The 19,688-nt window shown below is 51.5% G+C and overlaps 1 protein-coding gene and 1 long non-coding RNA gene across 3 annotated transcripts in view; one reads left to right on the top strand and one right to left on the bottom strand.

Moving 5' to 3' along the window:
* The window catches only part of LOC116453569, a 30,706-nt gene extending 28,750 nt beyond the window's left edge, over window positions 1–1,956 (bottom strand). Inside the window, exon 1 of the long non-coding RNA XR_004243851.1 lies at window positions 1,380–1,956. This is a non-coding gene — a long non-coding RNA (uncharacterized LOC116453569). The remainder of the gene's footprint in view (window positions 1–1,379) is intronic.
* The window catches only part of SHISA6 (shisa family member 6), a 184,390-nt gene that overhangs the window by 71,565 nt on the left and 93,137 nt on the right, over window positions 1–19,688 (top strand). The gene's annotated exons all lie outside the window — the stretch shown is intronic.

Here is a 19,688-nt window from a genome sequence, read left to right as displayed (position 1 = left end):
GCCCAAAGCTGAAGAAAGGGAAAACAAGTGACCATGTGGTGACAGGGTGAGGATTCATCCGACAGCACGTAGGAATCTGGCCTGGAGACAGGCTCCAGGTCTGGAGAGCAGCTCCTCAAACACAACCCCATCACTGTCTCCCTGCAGTCCCTGCATCTGTTGTTATCCTCCTTCAAACTTCCACCCTGAATGGAAGAGACGTCTCCCAGCCGCAGTGACCCCAGAGCAGTGGGGGGACGTGCAGGAGCCCTGCTTTAGGGAGCACTGGGTGCCCGTGGGAGTCCAACCTGCCTGCTCCAGCAGCTGCACAGAGGCCTCAGGACCTGCACTCGCAGGGCACACATTTCCCCCCAGAAGAAATGATCTGAAACCAAGTGAGAACAGGAGGACGCTGGTCCGGAGCCAGGGAGAGGCTTAACCCTTCCTCGGCCATGGGGAGGGGGGAGGCTCCAGCCAGGCAGGACATGGATAACGAGCTCTAAAACATCCCTGCACGGAGGCAACCAGACCAAAAGGACAAGGACTGGCCCTGGAGGACGGTTCTACATGTGCAGATGGAAGGTCAAGGCAGCGGCTGGAGGAGGCTGTGAGGCCCTATAAAAGCAGCTCTGAGGACAGGCAGGGGCAGGGGCTTGGCCCCGGCCTCAGGCAGGGACAAACAGCCCCTCTGCATTGTCTTGCGTTATTTTTGTCTCTACTTTGGTGCTTCCAAAGGAAGGCTGAACCCCCTGCTGTCACAGGAGCCACGAGCTGCTTTTGCCTTCTTTTGTCTGCACAATTTCCCAGATGAACGAGCAAAACGGGGCTTTGGGAAAGGGGTCCCATGGGAAAAGCAGCCTCCAGGAGCTGTGTGCCTTTGTTCCCTTTCTCTGTAGGGCTGCAGCACAAGGAAGAGAGAGCTTTGGGTGACCATGAGGGCAAGGGTCCCTGTCCTGGTGGGTGGGGGAGTGGCCGTGTCCTGCTGTGCCCTCTGGGGCTCTGGGTGGGTTCCCAGGGGATGGCGAACCCAGTTTGGGGCCCCGTCTGCCAGGGGAATTGGCTCCTGGTCCAGGCAGACGGATGGGCCAGAGGTTTGAAAGCATCCCCGAGGGCACCAGAGCTGGCTGGAGGGGAGCTGGGCGGGCTGGGAGGGAGCAGGCAGCGTGCAGAGCCCCAGGAGCTCGGGCTGAGCCAGGGAGCGGCGGGAGGAGGAGGCCGGCGGCGCGGCGCAGGATGGATTGCCCGGCATCCGCCCCTCTCCTCACAGCATCCCTGCATCCCTCCCACGGCAGCATCACATCCTCCCCTCCTGCAGCTCCCTGCGCCTGCAGAGGCCTCTGCCTCCTCCACCTCCTCCTGCCTGACTGCCCAGCCGAGAATTAACGGGAATCGTGCCTTACCTTGCCTGCACCTGCTCCGGCGGTCGTGGGCAAGGGCAGCGGCGTTGTCCCGGCGTTCCGGCGGCAGGGGCACTGTCACAGGCTGGCAGAAGTGCAGCAGGTTGCAGACACACAGCAGACACGGGCACGGCTGCCGGGCAGGCTGCACCGTGGGCAAGGCGGGCAGCGTGAGCAGGCTCGGAGCGGCATCGCTGCTGTGGGGACCTCCCCGGGAATAAAACCCACCCGGTGCCAGCTCCTGTGTTCCCTGCTCGTTACCTTGAGCCTGACTGCAGCACAGCCCTGGCTGCCTGCTGCCAGCACAGCTGGCTGCCAGCGATGTACGGAGTGATCGATATGTTTGGCTTTTCATCCATCGTGTGCATCTGCTTTCATGCTTTCGGGATGGCAATGAGATTTGAGGGCAGGTCTGAACTTTGTTCTCGTGTCATTCACCGTCTGTGGCCTGAATGCAGAGTCCAGGCAGCCTCTTGCTGCTCGCCTGGCCCTCTGGAGAGCAGGGTTAATGACAGCCCCTCCTCGTCTCTCCCCCAAAAAGCGCCAGGCTTAGAATACAAAAAATCCGCCCAGCGCAGCCGGGCACTCTCCTCCACAGACAGACACGGCTGTGGAGTGAAAGCCAGAGGAAAAACAGAGCTCCCGGTTTGTTTACTACCTCTTGGCACACATCCATGCCCAGCTTTTTATATCCCGCTGCCAGGCTCTGCAGCCTGGGTGAGCAGGATGAGCTCTGCCCCGGCTCCCGGCGCTCCGGGGGGACCATCCCGGGACCCTGCTGGGCTGAGAGCTGCGGGCGTGCAGCTGCTGCCTGCACGGGGAGTTCCTGAGCCGTAAATACAGGAGTGTGAAGGTGTGTGCTGGGGCGGGAGAAGGGATTTCAGCCCAAGCTGCTCTGGAAAAAGCTCTTCGCTGGGTGTCTGAGCTACCACGGGAAGCAAAGCTGACGTCATTTCTGAGCAGGGAAATTTGTGGAGGTTTCTGGATAGAGGAAGGAGAGGAAGGCTAATCCAGAAGTACTGATACACAGGGCGAGTTTTAGATGTGAACCAAGGCTCACAACAGGAGGTGTTTCGGCAAAGACCTTCATGCCCTGGGTCAAGGGAGCAGCAAGTTAAAAAAAAAAAAAAATTCTGTGAATTTTATTCGCAGAATATTAAAATTCCATGTAAATTTTATTGTTAAAAAAATATATAAAATTCTAAAATTTTGTCCCTGTGATAGAGGGAAAATGTGACCATAATGCTGCTTTCACCTAGAAGGTAATTCCAAAATAAGTAACCATAAAAAGAAAGAAATAAAAAACCCCACTCATTAACATAAACCCAGTTTCACCAAGGACTGACTCCAGCCCTTTTCCAGGGGCATTGACAATGCCAGGACAAGGCCAGGCTGGACGGGGCTTGGAGCAGCCTGGGACAGTGGAAGGTCCATGGCAGGGGTGGAATGGGATGGGCTTTAAGACCCTCCCAACCCAATCATGATTCCATGATTCTATGGCTGTCACCTCCATCCAAGCTCTTCACGCTGTCCCTTCCCCAGTGCTGGCCCCTGGAGTTCCTCCTGTGCAGCAGAACCTGTTTTCCCTCTGGAAGCATCCCAGGATTGATGGGAGCACTCCCCTACCCCTCCTCTCCACCTCCCTCTCCCTCGGACTTCAGAGCTCCCCACAAAGCCCCGCTGCCTGTGCTGGGTGCAGGAAGGGACAAGGTCACTCCCGTTAGGTGCCAATCCCAACACGTGAGTGGTTCCTGGTTCCCCAGCCAGGCAGGATGAGTGGGAATTCTCTTTCCAGCACTCACAGGAATTATTTCAAGTCAAGGTGGCCAAGCCCTGGTGTTTCATGGTGGAGGTTTTGGTTGGGGTGTGGTTGAGGTTATTGATTCATGTTCAGATCAGTTACTGTAATAAAGGGAGTAAAGAACGCGGGAGCTGTTAGGAAATAGGGTTAATCCAAATAATCAGCTTTCCTGGGATGGGAATGGCCTGGATCCTGCAGCACACGAACGAGGCTGGAAGCTGCAGCACCATGCTGGCCGTGGGTGTGTGTGGCATTAGCAGGAACAGTGGCACAGACACCGTGCAAGGAAGGCGCCTGCACGTGTCAGCTCATTCCTCGCTGTGTTCGCATTTCCCTCCTTTCCTTCTTTTCCAGGAACAAGGAAAAAATATCCTTGAGGCCCCTTTTAAAGAGTCTCAAGCATCCAAGTGATGCTTTAACAGCAGCCTCAAGGGCAAGTTTAGAGGCCAAGTATGGCCAAAGAATTTCCAGGGCCCAGCACAGGAGGGACCTGGAGCTGCTGGAGAGAGCCCAGAGGAGGCTCCAGGATGAGCAGAGGGATGGAGCAGCTCTGCTGGGAGGAAAGGCTGCGAGAGCTGGGGGTGTTCACCTGGAGAGGAGAAGCTCTGGGGTGACCTCAGTGTGGCCTTGCAGGGCCTGAAGGAGCTGCAGGAAAGATGAGGAGAGAGGATTTCCAAGGGCTGGAGGGAGGGACAGGACACAGGGAATGGCTTCAGACTGAAGGACTGTAGGTTTAGATGGGATATTGGGCAGGAATTGTTCCCTGGGAGGGTGGGCAGGCCCTGGCACAGGGTGCCCAGAGCAGCTGTGGCTGCCCCTGGATCCCTGGCAGTGCCCAAGGCCAGGCTGGACATTGGGGCTTGGAGCAGCCTGGGACAGTGGGAGGTGTCCCTGTCCAAAGATTTTATGATTCTGTGATTCTCTTATTTCTGGGATGTCTCAGAGGTGACCCAGAGGGAAATCCCTGAGGGACAGGTACTGCCTCCATCCATCCTGCCCGGCCTTGGAATGATGAAACATGGCAGGTATTGGACAAATCCCAAATCTCGGGGTGGAAATGCCCCTGTGGGGTTTGCTGTAGGACCAGGTGTGTTTGAGGCACTGCAAGGTCTTGGGTTGGAGAACTCCTGGGAGAGGGTGGATTTGGGTTCCTGGGAGAGGATGGATTTGGGTTCCTGGGAGAGGATGGATTTGGGTTCCTGGGAGAGGACAGATTCAGGCCCTGCAGTGGCTCCCCGCAGTCCTGCAGCCCTTGCAGGGTTTGTTAAGGGTTTGTTCCCGTTCCTCACAGCTGTTCCAAGAGCAGTGCCTGGCGTTCTCAGAACTGCTCTTAAAACATTACCATATTTATAAGTAATGCCCTAATTTGAAGGGATATCGAGTTCTTTTGGATGTAAGTAGTTATTAATTACAATGCAACAGGAAAATTCATTAGGGAATAGAATCAAACTTTCAATTAATGTCATTTTTATCCGGGAACATTAGATGAGCTGCTTTTTTTTTTTTTTTTCCTTGCCTTTAACAAGGATCTGGAAACATTTGCTAATTTCCAACTATTACAGTTCCTTCTATGAAATAATGTGAGCTCTCATTTGCATATAAGAAAACATTCTCTGTATTCACTGTGACTCTGAGCTGCCCTATTTATATCAGGAAATTGAGCTGAAGACTCCCTGTGCATTTCAAGGGGAGGCTTTTCTCCTGCAGAAGAGCAGAACATTTTTCCAGGCCCTCACTGAACTCAGGAAGTTATTTTGGGAGGCTCTAACCCTGGGCTCATTATTCTGGGGGGCTCTAACCCTGGGCTCTGCACGAGGCTTAGCAGAGGGGCTGAGGAAGAGCTCAGGGGGTTTCTCACTGAGTGTTCCACAAACATTTCCCTTGGTCTTTCTCTGAAGTGCTCTCTGCACTTCTTGTTCCAAATCTTTTACTTTCAATTTCGTTTTCAGCCTCAAAGCCAAACCTGCTTGATGCAACAAAGAGCCTTCAGGTCCCAGGTGTGAGTTCCTTATCACCTCAAACTGAACAAATCAGCACCTCCAGACTCCTTTTGTCGGGAACTTCTTTTCTTTTCTGATCTGTGAACATTTTCAGGTCCAGCTTAGCTTTTGTTCTGTTGTTTCTATACCTAAGAGGCCATTCCACAGCATCCCCAGCTGCAAGTTCTTGGAAAATGGATCTTCAGTGCTGTTCGTGTCCATCTAAGCTCTGAATGGTTGATTTTGGTTATAACTCTGTTCTTCTGATGAATCCTGAACAGCCAGAGGAAAAAAGTCTTGCAGAGGCTCCCTTTGTTCCCTCCTTCAGAGCTCTGATCCATATCTTTTGTCTCCCAGGTTTCCATGTTGGTTGTTGCTGCAACCATCAGATAAATCACCTGCACAAAAGAAAAAAATTAAAAGGAGCAATAGCAGTAATCACCATCCCATTAATGATCTAAATGCTGAGGGCAGGACAAGGCAGATAATTAATTTCAATTTTTAAAGCAGAGAAATCCATCAGTGTTTCATTTGATCCCAGACAGTTTTATTTTGATTTTATAGTCCAAAAAAACCATTTCAGATCCTTGCAAAATAACTTTATTAATTTGGTCCTGAGCTTTCTCCAGTGATAAAAAAAAAATTCCCAGTTCAAAAATCCCTCTTCCCTTGCCCCATTATCTTATGAGGAGAGGAGCCCCAGGCCATGGGATAAAGGAGAACAAAAAGATGCTTTGGGTAAGGGACAGGGATTTCTCAGAGAAACCCTTTTCAGATAAAACCTCTGGGTAGCTAAGCCTGGGGTTCAGCTCTCAGAGCCATCCCCCTCCCACCGAGGGCATTACAAAGAGCTGGCAAAGGCAGCCCCAGAGCGGCCCTGCCCCTGGCAGGATGCTCCTGAGCCGGGAGCTGCAGGGAGGGAATGTCAGGGAGGAAATGTCCCGGCAGTGGTCGAGGGATGGAGGGCTCCTTGTGGGCACCCCAATATCCATGACCCCCACATCCAGCTCCCCGAGAGTGAAGAGGTGCAGCAGCATCCCCAAAAGCTCCGGGTGCTGTGTAGGACTCCCAGGCTGACCTGGGCAGCTCCTGCCTCTGCCCACACCTTTCTCCTGCCCTTCAGCTTCGCTCCAGTCACTTCTCCTCTCCCCAGGCCAGCCTGTTCCAGGCTTTTGTTCTGTCGTTGGATGGAAACTTCCTTCAGTTTTCCACTCGGAATTTATTCATGGCTAGTGCCTCCTTTCTGTTCTCGTGCCAAGTTTGTCTGTTAGATCTTCTTCCTCCCCAGCACTTTCCCTGCCCACATTCATTTATAGAAAGCAATCTTTGCTTTTTTTTTTTTTTTCTTTCATTTCTGCCTAATTTCTTTTCCCCCACAGAACCCTTTAAGCTCTTCCTTACCGTAGCAAAGCCTGGCTTTTGGCCAGTTGTCCAGCCTTGCTCTGCACCCACATTTTAGAGCTGTGCTCCTCAGCCCTCCCTGGACTTGGAGGTTCCTCGGGGCGAGCAGGAGTTGTCAGCAGCTTGTTTTTCTTGGTGAGCCTCAGCAGAGCCTTTCAGCTGTCTCTGAGCCCTGTGTTTTTCTTGTCAGGGTAATGTGCTTAGTAACAACACCTACCACTTTCCCATGTCACACTCTGCACTCCTCCGTCAGCCACGCAGTGACTGGCACGGCAACACAAAGAAATTGCTTTTAACCAGCCAGGAGAAAATGCTGCTTTCTTAAATAACCTCTGCCTCCTCCAGGTAGCTCTGCAGGTCACAGGATTCCAGCGCTTTGGTGACTCACAGCTCTCCCACCTGGCAATTATAAGCTCAAAACAATTACTGAAGCCTTAAACAAACCTTTTTTTGGGTGCAGGAAGCTCAGTGACACCTTGCCAGTGAGTGCAGGTCTGCTGGAGTCACTGCTGCTTGGTAAAAATGCCGTGGCTTGAAGCGAGAAAAGTATAAATAGAGATTTTAATATAACTCAGTAATACATCACTGATGTTTTACAGACGAGGAGGGATAATATATTGTGATAATATAATAACAGTTCCTGGGAAAAGTGTATTTTTGGATGAAAAGTGAGAAGAAAAAAAACCAAACGTGTTTTGAGAATTGAAGAATGTTTCGAGTTTTCAAAACACAGAACCCAACAGGAGGATATTTCAAAAGGAATTTAGTTGTTCAAGGGAGATGTTTGTTCCCTTTGAAAAGATTATTCCCCTTCCAACACTGGTTTTGGGCAGCCCTGTCCAGCTGGTTGTGGCTGAAAGAAAAACCAAAGGAGGCTCAGGAAGGGGAGCTGGGCTGGTCCCAAGCACGGCCCCGCCTGGGAGTGTTCCTGTTTCCAGCTCGCTGTGGGAATATTCCCATTTTTATGCTAAAACTGCATCTGCTGGGTACCCAAGCTCCACCTCTGGAGCATCCCTGGCTCTGTGCTCTCAGCTTGGCACTCCGGGGACATGGACCACGTTCTCCTGGAGCTGGGGAGCTCAAGGGTCTTGCAACTTTTGGGGTTTTTTCCTGGAAAGGCAGGACTGGGGAAGAGTTTGGGAAACTCTGGGAGCCAAGCTGACCTTGAAAACGTGGGAAGTGGCAGCACCGTGGGCAGGGAGGGAGTGAGGGAGAGTTCAGAGCCTTCCCTGCAGTCACCCAGCGAAGAGCTGAGAGCACATCCCGGTGAATCCACCCAGGGCAGGCTTGTGCTCCCAGCTGTGGAGCAGGGAATGAGCGCACAGGCTGCACACGGAGCACAATGAGGGCAGGTGCTCACTCCAAGGCCCCCAAATGTCTCCTGGCACAAATCCTGGACAGCCTGGAAGCTTTTTCCATGACTCCAGGATGGGCCAGCAGTGCAGGATGCAAACTGGCACACAGATAATCAGCTCTAATTATCTAAATAATATCTAAATTTACAGGTTTAAAAACCTGTAAAGATCAGGTTTTGTCAAACAGGAGGTAAAATGTAGCATCTCACTTAAGCCAGAGGAACACTGGGAGATGTTAGCACAGAGATTTTAATACTCAACTAATTAAAAAAAAAAATCCATCTCTCCCACTCCAGGGGGATTTCATTCCTTTTTTTTGTGCGGGCTGGAGGTACCACAGCATTTGCAGATGATGTAATTAACCTGACCTATTTGGGGGCTCCATATTAATGTTTCTTTGGGATGGATTTACAAGAAAGCCTCATTATTAAAGACTTCAGAACAAGATTTATTATTATTATCTCGTTTCTCCCCATTCATTATTCCCTTCTCCTCAGCTGGAAGTGAATCAGGACCCCCAGGTGCTTTCCCTGTGGCTCCCAGGGATCTGGAGGAGACTGCTGAGCCTGACCTCCGTGCTTTGCAATTTTCTGCCTTGCAAAGTGGGTGCAGAGCTCCAAGCACTCCAGACTTGCACCAGGTTTACGTAATCCATCCAAAGAGCCGGAGCAGAGCTGGGCGAGCAAAGGGCCGGGAATTCTGCAGCTGCTACAGATTGTTATTCATGGGCACCTTTCTTCTGGCAGCTCCAACCCCAACCCCACAGCTCCCACTGCCTGCAGTGCACTGGAACATTTTCAAAGGCACCACGTCGGGCTGGCGCCCGGGAGGCTCCGAGGGCAGCGCGAGGTTGTTCATTAATCCCCATTTGTAAAAGCTGCCAAATCCCCGAGCTCAGCACTGCTTTCAGCTGCAAGGGGTTTTTTTTTTTGGACTACAATGGGTTTAGAGAGAATTCTCTATCAGAATCAGAGCATAACATTCGAACTTTTTTTCCCCCCCTAGAACAAACTGTTACAGAGGGAACTGCAGACAGATTTCTATACCTGACTTAACTTCAAAGAGTAGAGCTCAGCCCAAACCCCACGGCAGGCTTGGTTTCATTGATTGCCAAGGGCAGAACATTCTTAATGCATTGGTATTAAATAAACAGATGGGAAACTAACCCGAGATTTAAATTTCTGTTGAGATAATGTCGAAAGTTTATTGACCCAAGGGTGCTGGTGACTGAGTTACTGCTCCACATCAATAGCTGTGGCCAGGCCTTCTGTAGGACACTGAGGAATGGGCTCAATATTTTGATGCCTCGGTTGGAAGTAAATTTTAAGGCCCAACAGCAAATGTGCTTTGTTTGGTCCACTGGGAATCCGTCTTTAGATACAGTTCAGCCCCTGCTTTCCTCCAGCACAGGGTCCAGCCATGAGGACAGGACAGAGAATATTCCAGAGGGTGCCAAGGACCAAATTCCAGTCTCTCTGAGCACAGGATGCTGAATAGGGCCAGCAGTGCCACACATAACCCCAGTTTAACCAGCAGAAATTGTTCTCCTGGGTCTGGCTGGGCCCTTCCTGGCAGCAGGAGATCTCTGCTGGACACAGTGCAGAGCTGTCCCTCTGTGTTATGCCTGTGCACTGGGAACTCCTCCTGTCACTGGACACAGGAGATTTATTGAAGAGATGAGGCGGCCCCGGAGCCCCGTCCCTGCAGGAATTAATTGGCCACTGCTGGAAAGCGCAGCAGCAGCGTTTTGAGAGACATTATCTGCTGTCCTGCTTGGATTAAGAATTCATAAGGGCAGAAATCATTCCACAGGCTTTGTTTTGCTCTAAGTTGTACTTTTACACAAATTATCTGAGGAGAGAGGCTGATTAATGACAGAGAAAGAGTGAGCTCAGGAGACGATCCATCTCTTCTCTATCTCATCTCTCCCAGCTTGCAGCCTGCAGGACAGTGCAGCGAGAGCAAAGCAAACGCTCCAGCTCCTGCCTGGGGCTCCTTGCCCGTTTCCCGTGGCTCACTGGAGTTGCAATAAACACAGACTGCTGTAAGAAGCTGTCAGAGCTGAGGCCAGAGGACAGAAACTGTCACTCCCAGCAGCATCTCTATCCTGCTCAGAGCTGGTACCACGGCAGGAGGCTGCTGTGCCATGTCCTGAGCACCTGGCACCTGCTCCAGGTATCCACTGGGTTTTCAGGAGTGAGATGGATGGATGTGATTGCCTTGTCTGTGTCCTGCAAACCCTTATATAACTGGGTTTTATGTCACATGCCCCCATCCTTAAGATTTCAGATCCTATCCCAGCTTCCCAAGCATGGTGATAGTGGTTGGAGTGAGCTGGAGCGGTGATGGGACAGAGGGGCAGGAGGGTGACACCGGCGTTTTCCAGATGAATTAGAGCCTTCATTTCAATATTTGCAAGGCCACACTGTCTTTCCATCCCTTGTCTGGACGTGCCACTCAGTGCTCTGGGCTGGTGACAAGGTGGGGATCGGGCACAGCTTGGACTCAATGACCTTGAAGGACTTTTCTAACCTGAATAATTCTGTGATTCTGTAGAAGCTCCTGAGCTGGAAGGGCCCCACAGGATCATGGATCCAGCTCCTGGCCCTGCACAGACATCCCAACAACCCCACCCTGGGCATCCCTGGCAGCGCTGTCCAAACGCTCCTGGTGCTCTGGCAGCCTCGGGGCCGTGCCCATTCCCTGGGGAGCCTGGGCAGTGCCCAGCACCCTCTGGGGAAGAACCTTTCCCTGATCTCCAACCCAGGCCCAGCTCCAGCCACTCCCTGGGGTCACCAGAGAGAATAAATGACCCCTGAGAGCCTCTCCCTTTGTGGGTCATCTCCAGTGACCCACCCGGAGCACTGAGTGGGGATCCCCATCCCAGCAGATGCTCCTGCCCCAGCCTGGCCTGGTTTGCCTGGAGAGGATCAGCAGGAGCACAGAGCCCCCTCTGCTCTGGCTGCAGAACGAGCTATAGAGAATGGACTCCAGTGAAATGAAGCTCAGAAAATGAGCTCTTCAATGGAACAGAGCAGAGCTGCAGGGACTGCAATTAGACCAGATCAAAAGTGTCAAGGGAAAGGACAGGCTGAGCTTAAAATAAGCAGAACTTAGAATGGAATCGCAACATTCCAGAGCTGCTGTGAGGATCAGAGCTGCAGCCTCTGCCCCACAAAGGCATTTTGCCACCATTCCAGGTACCTGGAGAACCAGGATTGGGATATCAGTATGCAGGAAGGAATCAAAGCAATGAATCTGCTAACAAATGAGAATTGCAAGAATAATTGATTCCAAGAGAGGAACACAGCAAACAAAGCCCAACAAATTCCTTTCTGCAGAACATTCTTGCTTCCAAAAAAGCACCATTTGGAAACACCACTTCACAGAAAAGGGGGAGGGGAGAGAGTGATGGTGTGACCTCTGCTAAGACCTTGACTTTGTATCTGTAGAGGAGCTGGCAAAAAGTCCATGAGGTTCTTCCCTGTGAGGGTGGGCAGGCCCTGGCACAGGGTGCCCAGAGCAGCTGGGGCTGCCCCTGCATCCCTGGCAGTGTCCAAGGCCAGGCTGGACATTGGGGCTGGGAGCAGCCTGGGACAGTGGGAGGTGTCCCTGCATGGAATGAGATGAGTTTTAAGGTCCCTTCCAACCCAAACCATCCCAGGATTCTGTAACCTGGGGGCTGAATGTGGGGGCTGGTTTCTGTGAGGTTGAGGTGGAAAAAAAGAGCAGGAGAAGGAAGTGAAGGAGGTGGAGGGAGCTCCAGACCTCCACCAACCCTGAGATGGGGAAGGGCCAAGTTGCAGTGCAGACAGCAAGAGGATTTTGTGGAAGGTCATAAAATGATGAGGGGAGAGAGAAAGCAGGAGATGATCCCAGAGAACAGAGCCAGAAATCTTGGATGCAAAGGGTTGAGTGCTGGCCATGGCCTGCACAGACACGGTGAGAATGGGGCAGAAGGGTCAGGGGTGGTGGAAAGGTCTCACAACCTGCAAACCTCCCAAAGTGGGAATCCCACATCATCCCTCAGGCTGGTCTGAAATGCTGCATCATCTCCATCCTAACAGGGAAAGGGGCGGCTGAATTACCTATGAAACAGAATAATCAAAAGTGATCTTTGCAGCTCAGAGGCAGCAGCTGAACGACCACAAGGGAAGCCAAAGGCAGATATTAGCTCTCTGATTTAAAATTAAAACAATTGATCAATTGTCCTTGCTGGAATTAATAGCAAAACAAACAGGCCTGCAATATTAAACTGAAATTCACTGCCTGGATCTAAATGTATGGGGGCTCTCAGGACAATCCTGGATATTTATTATGGCTGAATGAATTGCATTTTTATATATAAAATGAAGATATTGGGCAGTTTGAAAAGTCAAGGTCATTCTGAAAAGAATGGGGATTTTTGGATTTATGTTTTGAAAGTGTGGGAATCCGGAGTTTGCGGATTCAAACTCAGTGCAGCCGGGAATGGCAGCGGTGTCTGGCGGCGAGGACAGGGAGTTTCAGTCATTTTTATACTGCAATCAAAGAATCTGCAGCTTCTGTGCTCTGGGTGAGGAGAGGGGGCTCTGGTGTTGAGTGTGATCAGCCCCTCATGGGTTTGGCTGGAGCCTTGGTGGCAGAATGGATTGGGATTTGGGATGGAATTGGGGTTGAATTTCTCCTCCTGGTCCCTGAGTGAGTCTGTGCTCACTGGGGAGCTCGGGGTACCTGGGCTGGGCTCACACCTGGGGGTGCTCACTGGGAACAGGAAATGCACAACAAAGGGGATGTGGCCAAACACTGCTCAGCACTGCAAAGGGGCAGAGGGGAACCTCACACTCACCCAGTCCCAGACTGGTCTGGGTTAGAGGGACCTTAAAGCCCATCCAGTGCCACCCCTGCCATGGCAGGGACACCTCCCACTGTCCCAGGCTGCTCCAAGCCCCAATGTCCAGCCTGGCCTTGGGCACTGCCAGGGATCCAGGGGCAGCCCCAGCTGCTCTGGGAATTCCATCCCAGTCCCTCCCCACCGTCACAGGGAGGAATTCCTTCCCAATATCCCATCTAACCCTGCTCTCTGGCAGTGGGAAGCCATTTCCCCCTTGTCCTGTCACTCCGTGGAAAACATGGAGCTCACTGGGGATGTAGCACTAAGTTGCCTTTTGGAGAGAACAGCGATGGGAACCTCAGGGAGAAGTTTGGGTTCAGTAAAATAAAAAGCAGCAGAACGTCCCTGCAGAGCCTTTGAATGGAGTCACACCAGGAGGAATTAACAACCCAGGCCTGGCTTACTCCGTGTGCAATTCCCTGTAGGATTTAACCCCTCCTTGGATCCTCCTTCCAAGGATGTGACCCAAGGTGTGCTCTGTGGTTCTTGCTGGGCTGTCAGCACTCAGGAGCTGCCCCTGGACTGGCATTTCCCGGGATGTGGGTTCAGAGAAGGGCTCCAGCAGGAGCTGAGGGCTGGGCTGGGCTTCCCGCCTGGAATCAGTGCCTCACTTCCAGCTGGGAGATTTTTGGCCTGTGTTTAACAGCGTGTTTCATTGCAAATTCCGTGTTTCCCTTTAAATGACAATTGAAAGATGTTTCATAATGACCTAGCTCTGAATGAAAATACAAATGACTTCCCCTGAAGGACCTCGATATGAAACATTTCATCTGGAGTGGAGGGAATGATTTCTTTGCTTTTCTTTGCCTTAAACAGATCAGCAAAACAAAGATGAGTTAATAAAATTGATTCTGCCATTTTTTTTAAATAAAAAATTCAGGCATTTGCAAAATGCTGCAAATAAAAAAAAATTTGCAGCTCCAGTGCACTTAACCAAGACACTTTCTAGGGATTTCTAAACTCCAGATGCATTTCCTCCTTCCTGTTCCTCAACTCCACAATTCCAGTTCCTCTGCCACCTCTCAGAGCTCCTTCTTGGTGACTTGGAAGAGTCTCAGGGATGAGCTTTCCCCGTGTGCCATGCAGGACAAGTTCCCTTTGGAGCTGTACCCGCCCATAATTCAGCAGAGAATTATGAGCTGGGGCAGATGTGGGGCCGTGGTTCCCCTGGCTGAACATGCATTTCTCTGGCAGAGGGATCATCCTCACACCAGTATAAATCAGGAATTTCTCCTTAGCAATGATGATTTCACAGCCTTGTGCTAGTTACTGTTTCCCCATTTGTGCCAGTTTTGCACCAAAATCTGGTGTTTCTGAGGCAGGTGTGGGGAGGCTTGGCCGTACATAATTTTATAAATGTGGTTCTGCGGATGTTGTTGCTCTGTGCTCTCCAGAAACCCCCCAAGACTCCCCGCAGGTTACCTGTGAACTCTGGCCATTTCTTATCTCATTCCCCCCCAAACCTCCCTGGAATCCACCCATCCCTCCCAGGACTGGACATTCTGTCCCGTCTCACACAGCAGTGCAAGGGGCTGCCCTGGGATGGGGTGGAGTCACCATTCCTGGAACATTTGATGCCTGAAGAGGCCACCCAGAAACAGAGACTGGACAGGAGTAAGGGAATAAGGCAGGGATTTATTTGAAAGGCCTTCAAAGGTACCCCTGGGGAGTCAGAGGCCACTGCCCTGATGGATCCCAAGGTGGACCCCAGGTCACGAGTTCTTCACACTTTTATAGGTTGGGTTCATTTGCATAGCAGGGTTAATTCTCCAATTAAAGCTTCAGTTAATGATGTAGTTTCCCCAAGCTTGCCCCCCTTTTAGAGGCTTTGGTTTACACATTTTGGGCCTAGGATGGTCTGGGTGTCCTTGGAGAGAAGGCCTGGAGAGGCTTTGTTATGTGTGCCTGGCACAGAGAGCAGAAGTTAGTGGGCTACAAGAAACTCCAGAGTTACACACCGGGCAGTGCAGGATTGGAAAAACATGGAAGTTCAAACCTAAGGCAACACATTCAACACCCAAGTGGCTGTGGCCCTCCATGATTTGCTCTAGTGGGCATTGGTGGGACTGGGCTGTGTCTTGGGGGACTTTTCCAAAGATTCTGTGCCTTTTTGCCCAGCTCTTCTCCAAAGGCCGCTCAGCTGCTGTCACCACAGCCCCAGCTGCCCTGAGAGCTGCCCCTTGGAATGTGTAACCACAGGGGGACAACAGAGGCAACCCACGAGGGGCAAAGGCTGTCTGGCACGTACCGAGGAGGAGAGGGTGACTAAAAACTCTGTGGTTGAGGCAGAAAGCAGCTTGGCACCTTCCTGTGCAGGTCTGAGGTCACACTTAGGCGTTTCACGGGCGCTTTAGAGCAGGGCAAGGCTCCTTCCCAACAGGACACGCTGCAGGGCCTTGTCCCTGCTGCAACGTGGCACCTTGGCTCTGCGGGGAAGGCAGAGGGTGCCGTGCCCTGCAGTGACCTTGGAAATGAGGATGAACTGCTCCTCTATCCCACAGTCCTGGGTAGGATAGGGCTGTAAGAGCCCGGAGAGCCCGGAGAGCCGGCAGCAGTGATGGCTCTTCAGTTCAAAGTCCACACCCAGGGCCTCAGAGCAGCACATGAAATATTCAGTGCAACACTTCAAAGCTCGCTGTGCTCCTTGCAGGGAGCTCAGCAGCATGGCCAGGCTGTCCTGCAGCCACCAGGGCCGGCAGAGCTGTGCTGGGAGCTGCATCTTCCCAGCCCTGCAGCTGGAGCTGTGCTGGATCAGCATTTCCAGGCACTGCCAGGAGCCACGGGGACCACACCGACTCCTCAGCCTGAAAACTTGCATTCAAACTCTCCCTACAGCTCTGCAGCGCTGCTCTGCAAGGATATCTTACAAATATTCCTGCAGAATAGGCTGGAGAGGCACTTTGGATAAGGGCCTGGAGGGACAGGACAAAGGGGAGCACCTTAAGCTGAAGGAGGGTAGATTTAGATTGGATGTTAGGAAGAAACTCCTCCTTGTGAGGGTGGGCAGGCCCTGGCACAGGGTGCCCAGAGCAGCTGTGGCTGCCCCTGGATCCCTGGCAGTGTCCAAGGCCAGGCTGGATGGAGCTGGGAGCAGCCTGGGACAGTGGGAGGTGTCCCTGCCCAGGGCAGGGGAGCTGGAACTGGATGGGCTTTAAGGTCCTTCCAACCCAAACCATTCTGGGATTCTGTGATCTGGGTTTAATTTAAAGATTTCATCTGATGGGGACTCGACACCATGCCCAGATTATTTATTCCAGCTGGGAGTCTCCTTCACTCAGGTATATCTGCACCCACCTTGCAGGACCAGGGCTGCTCCAGATTCAGCTCCTCCCTGAGGGCAGCCTTTTCCAACTTGACAAAGCCACATCCCAATTCCCAAGCTCTCCTCTTGGTGTGGGAGTCTGTAGATTCTATTTGTCTCACAGCAAATCTTCTGCTTTGGTAAACTCAGTGATTCAGATCCCACTTCTCACCAGAATTGTGTCCTCCTGACCATGGGGTGCTCTCAGAGCAGGCTGTGCCCCTGGCTTGGTCTCACAGTCCCCTCCAGCACCCTCTGCCAAGGGAGGGACAGGGATGGAGCAGGACATCGCTGCTTCTCTTCCCTGCATGCTCTTGGCATTCCAAGAAGCTTCTCCGTTGGGCTCAAATCACTCTTCTACCATCAATGAAATTCACAGGGTATTTGGAGCATTTGTGTGATTTTTCTTATGTGAGTTAAATTTATGAGAGGAGGGAACTATTATGGGATATAAACGATTGAGGGAATGGATTTGTCTACTCAGAGCTATCTGGTTTCACTGTAAATTGCCTAAATGGGCAGGAAGGAGGTGTTACACAGCACCTTTGGAGTGATTTTTCCCTCTTCTGCTTTGGGACTTGTGTAAGAAAAATGCTGTTCCAAGGTGTAAGGAGGGGCCATTAAATAAATAAAGCACCAATTGCCAAGATCTGGAGATTGAAAGTGTTTACAAAAAATAACTCAAAAGCTCTCCAGGGGCTGACTTCCACAGCCTGGCAGAGCTGAGCTGAAGGAAACTCTCATATTCCAGAACACTCAGGTAACATTTTTCAGGACAACTTGTGCTGATGGGCTTTAGACAAGAGTGTTCAAAGGCCTGTCCTGAGAAGGTACCCCAGGGTCTGGCACCAAAATCCAGGTTGGATGGGGCTTGGAGCACCCTGGGATAGTGGGAGGAGTCCCTGCCCACGGCAGGGGTGGGACTGGATGAGCTTTAAGGTCCCTCCAAACCCAAACCATTCTGTGATTCTATGGAAAGACCATCCCAGGAACTGCTGCACACACCTGGCCACATCTGGGGAGTTTGAAATCACAGACAGGGCAGCATCACCCTCAGAGATTGTGATGGGCAAAAGGACCTTGCTGTATTTTATGTACACAGGACTCAGAATTCAGTGTATGGATTTAAAAGTCTACTTGTCCAAAATGTCTACATGGTAGAGAAAAGCCTAGCAGAGAAAAACCTAATTAATAAAACAGTTAAAACTGTTATAGAGAATCTGATATGTACTTGTCAGTCTTCTCCTGGGTAACAAAGGGAAACAGCCTCAAGTTGCACCAGGGAAAGTTTACATTGGATATTAGGACAAATTCCTCCACTGAAAGGGTGGTCAGGCTGTCCAGGGCAGTGGTGGAATCCCCGTCCCTGGAGGGATTTAAAACGTAAGTGGATGTGGCACTTGGGGACATCTGGGGACAAGGGCTGGTGGTGGCCTTGGCAGTGCTGGGGGAGCGGTGGGACTTGATGAGCTTGGAGGTGTTTTCCAACCTTAATGAGTTTGTGATTCTGTGATAAATCCAGACCAGCCTGAGATCAAAAGACAGACTGGAGATTTTTGCTGGTGATGGGAAGGGATGTATTTCCTGGCCTGCAGTCAGGACAGCCTGACGGACTCTATCACGTCACCTCTTTGCATCCCTGGCAGGAGGGCTCCAAACCTGTGATCTGACTCTGCAGAGCTTTGGCCCTGCTGGATGAACACACCCAGCAGTGCATTTTTGGGCAGAGTAGAAGCTCAGAGAGCCGGGGTCATTGGGGGGTGGAGGGGCTGCAGTTTGGGACTGGATTGGCATGGGAAGCAGTAACTTGGGTATTTCACAGCACAGATCGAACCTGTGCATCCCTGCTGGGTCCTGGCTGCTCCTGCCCTGTGGCCACCATGAGTTCATGCTCTACTCACCCCTTCCTGTGCTGCTGCCGAAGCCAAAGCTCTGAATTTGGTGTCACATGGAAAAAAAAAATTAAAAAAATAAAGAAAGCTGGAGCTTTGCAAACCAAGTTATTTGTAGCAGACATGGGACTTGCCTGAGGCACAGGGAGAGCTCGGGCTGGATCAATGGATCCCTGTGAGGAAAGGTTTTGTGGTGAAGAACTGACATCACTCCAGGAACAGTCTTGCATAAAATCTGACACTGCTGCGCTGCTTGTTAGCCATGGGATGGGTTGTTCTGCACTTCTCTCGCACTGCAGCATCCTCCTGAACCACCAAGAACTCAGTGGGGGCTGGAAGAGCTTCTCTTAGAGCTCTGCAATGGATGGAGGAGATTTAAACAGGGCTCCTGTGCCCAAAATGCAATTTATGGATGAGCTGGGGTCTGCCTGTGGAGCCCAGCTACACAACCTGGGTCACCTCCTGATGTCAGTGGGAACAATCCATCCAGCAAGGTTAAAGGACTGGATTAAATTAATTCCAGAGCTTGTCCAATAAGATAAAGCAGTGTAGTGAAGGTAAATATTTGCAGCTTTATTTGCTGGGAGATTAATGTAATTGGTTTGGATTCCTTCACATCCTCCAGCCTCTTCATAAACACTGCACACTGTTAAATGCTGCAATAATGAAGGCATTTTGTCTTCATCATACTGGAGGGCAAGAGGCAGGGGAGAGCTATTCTTGCAAAATATTAGCCCAGTTTTGCACACCCCAGAGGATCTATTAATTTAGGTTAGAGTCTCTGCAAGGGCTGAGCTCCGTGAGCATGGGAAGCTTTCCATAACCCACCTCCACCTCCTCTGGGGCTTTTCCCCCCTTTCTTCCTTTTTTTCCCCATTTTTTTCCCATACACCCAGTGCAGAACCCGGGCATGGAGTAACCCAGAGTGATCCAGTTTGTCTGGATTCCCTCCCCAGGGGCTGCCAAGTAGGGCTTGGGCTGCTTGGAAGATTCCACAGCTCTGTTGTGGGGCACCACTGCTGTGAGAGACCCTGATCTGAGCTGCCAGGTGATAAAGGGAGTGACTGATCGAAGGAACTGGGAGGTGAAGGGGAAGGGAGGGATTGATGCTGGGATTGATGCAGCCCCAGTAACCAATGCCATTTCCCTCTGCTCTTGTAATGGGACAGCAGAACGTGGCTTTTCTGGCAAAACTGCAGATTTAGGGACTGGATGTGCTCTGGTTTAGTTGACAAGGTGGGGTTTGGTCACAGGTTGGAGTCGATGCTCTTGGAGGTCTTTTCCAACCTGAATGAATTGAGATTCTATGCTATAAACTCAGCATCTCTGGGAACAGAGACCCCTCTGGAGACCACCCCGTCCCACCCAGCTCAGGGCAGGCTGCTCTTGCACTGATTGTCCAGGCCTGTGTCCAGGTGGGGTTAGGATAGGACAAGAGAAAAGCTCTTCTGTGTTTAAATGGAATTTAAATCGCGTTTCAGTTTCGTGTTCATTTTTTGGTGTCCTTTCACTGCGCACTGATGAGAAGAGCCTGGTTCCATCCCCTCCCCTCACCTCCATCCCTGCTGAGCCTCTACAGCCACAGGGATCTTCTCCCTCTCTTTCTCTGGCCAGGGCAAAGCCCTCCCAGTTTCCTCTGATGCAGGTGGGAATGGAAATAGATTTCAGTGCTGTTTTTCAGAGTGTTTGGCTCCCACCCTTTCCCTGTGC

This window comes from Corvus moneduloides, chromosome 19, assembly GCF_009650955.1.
Source record: "Corvus moneduloides isolate bCorMon1 chromosome 19, bCorMon1.pri, whole genome shotgun sequence".
Lineage (NCBI taxonomy): Eukaryota > Metazoa > Chordata > Aves > Passeriformes > Corvidae > Corvus > Corvus moneduloides.
This window is presented reverse-complemented; position numbering and strand designations above follow the sequence as displayed.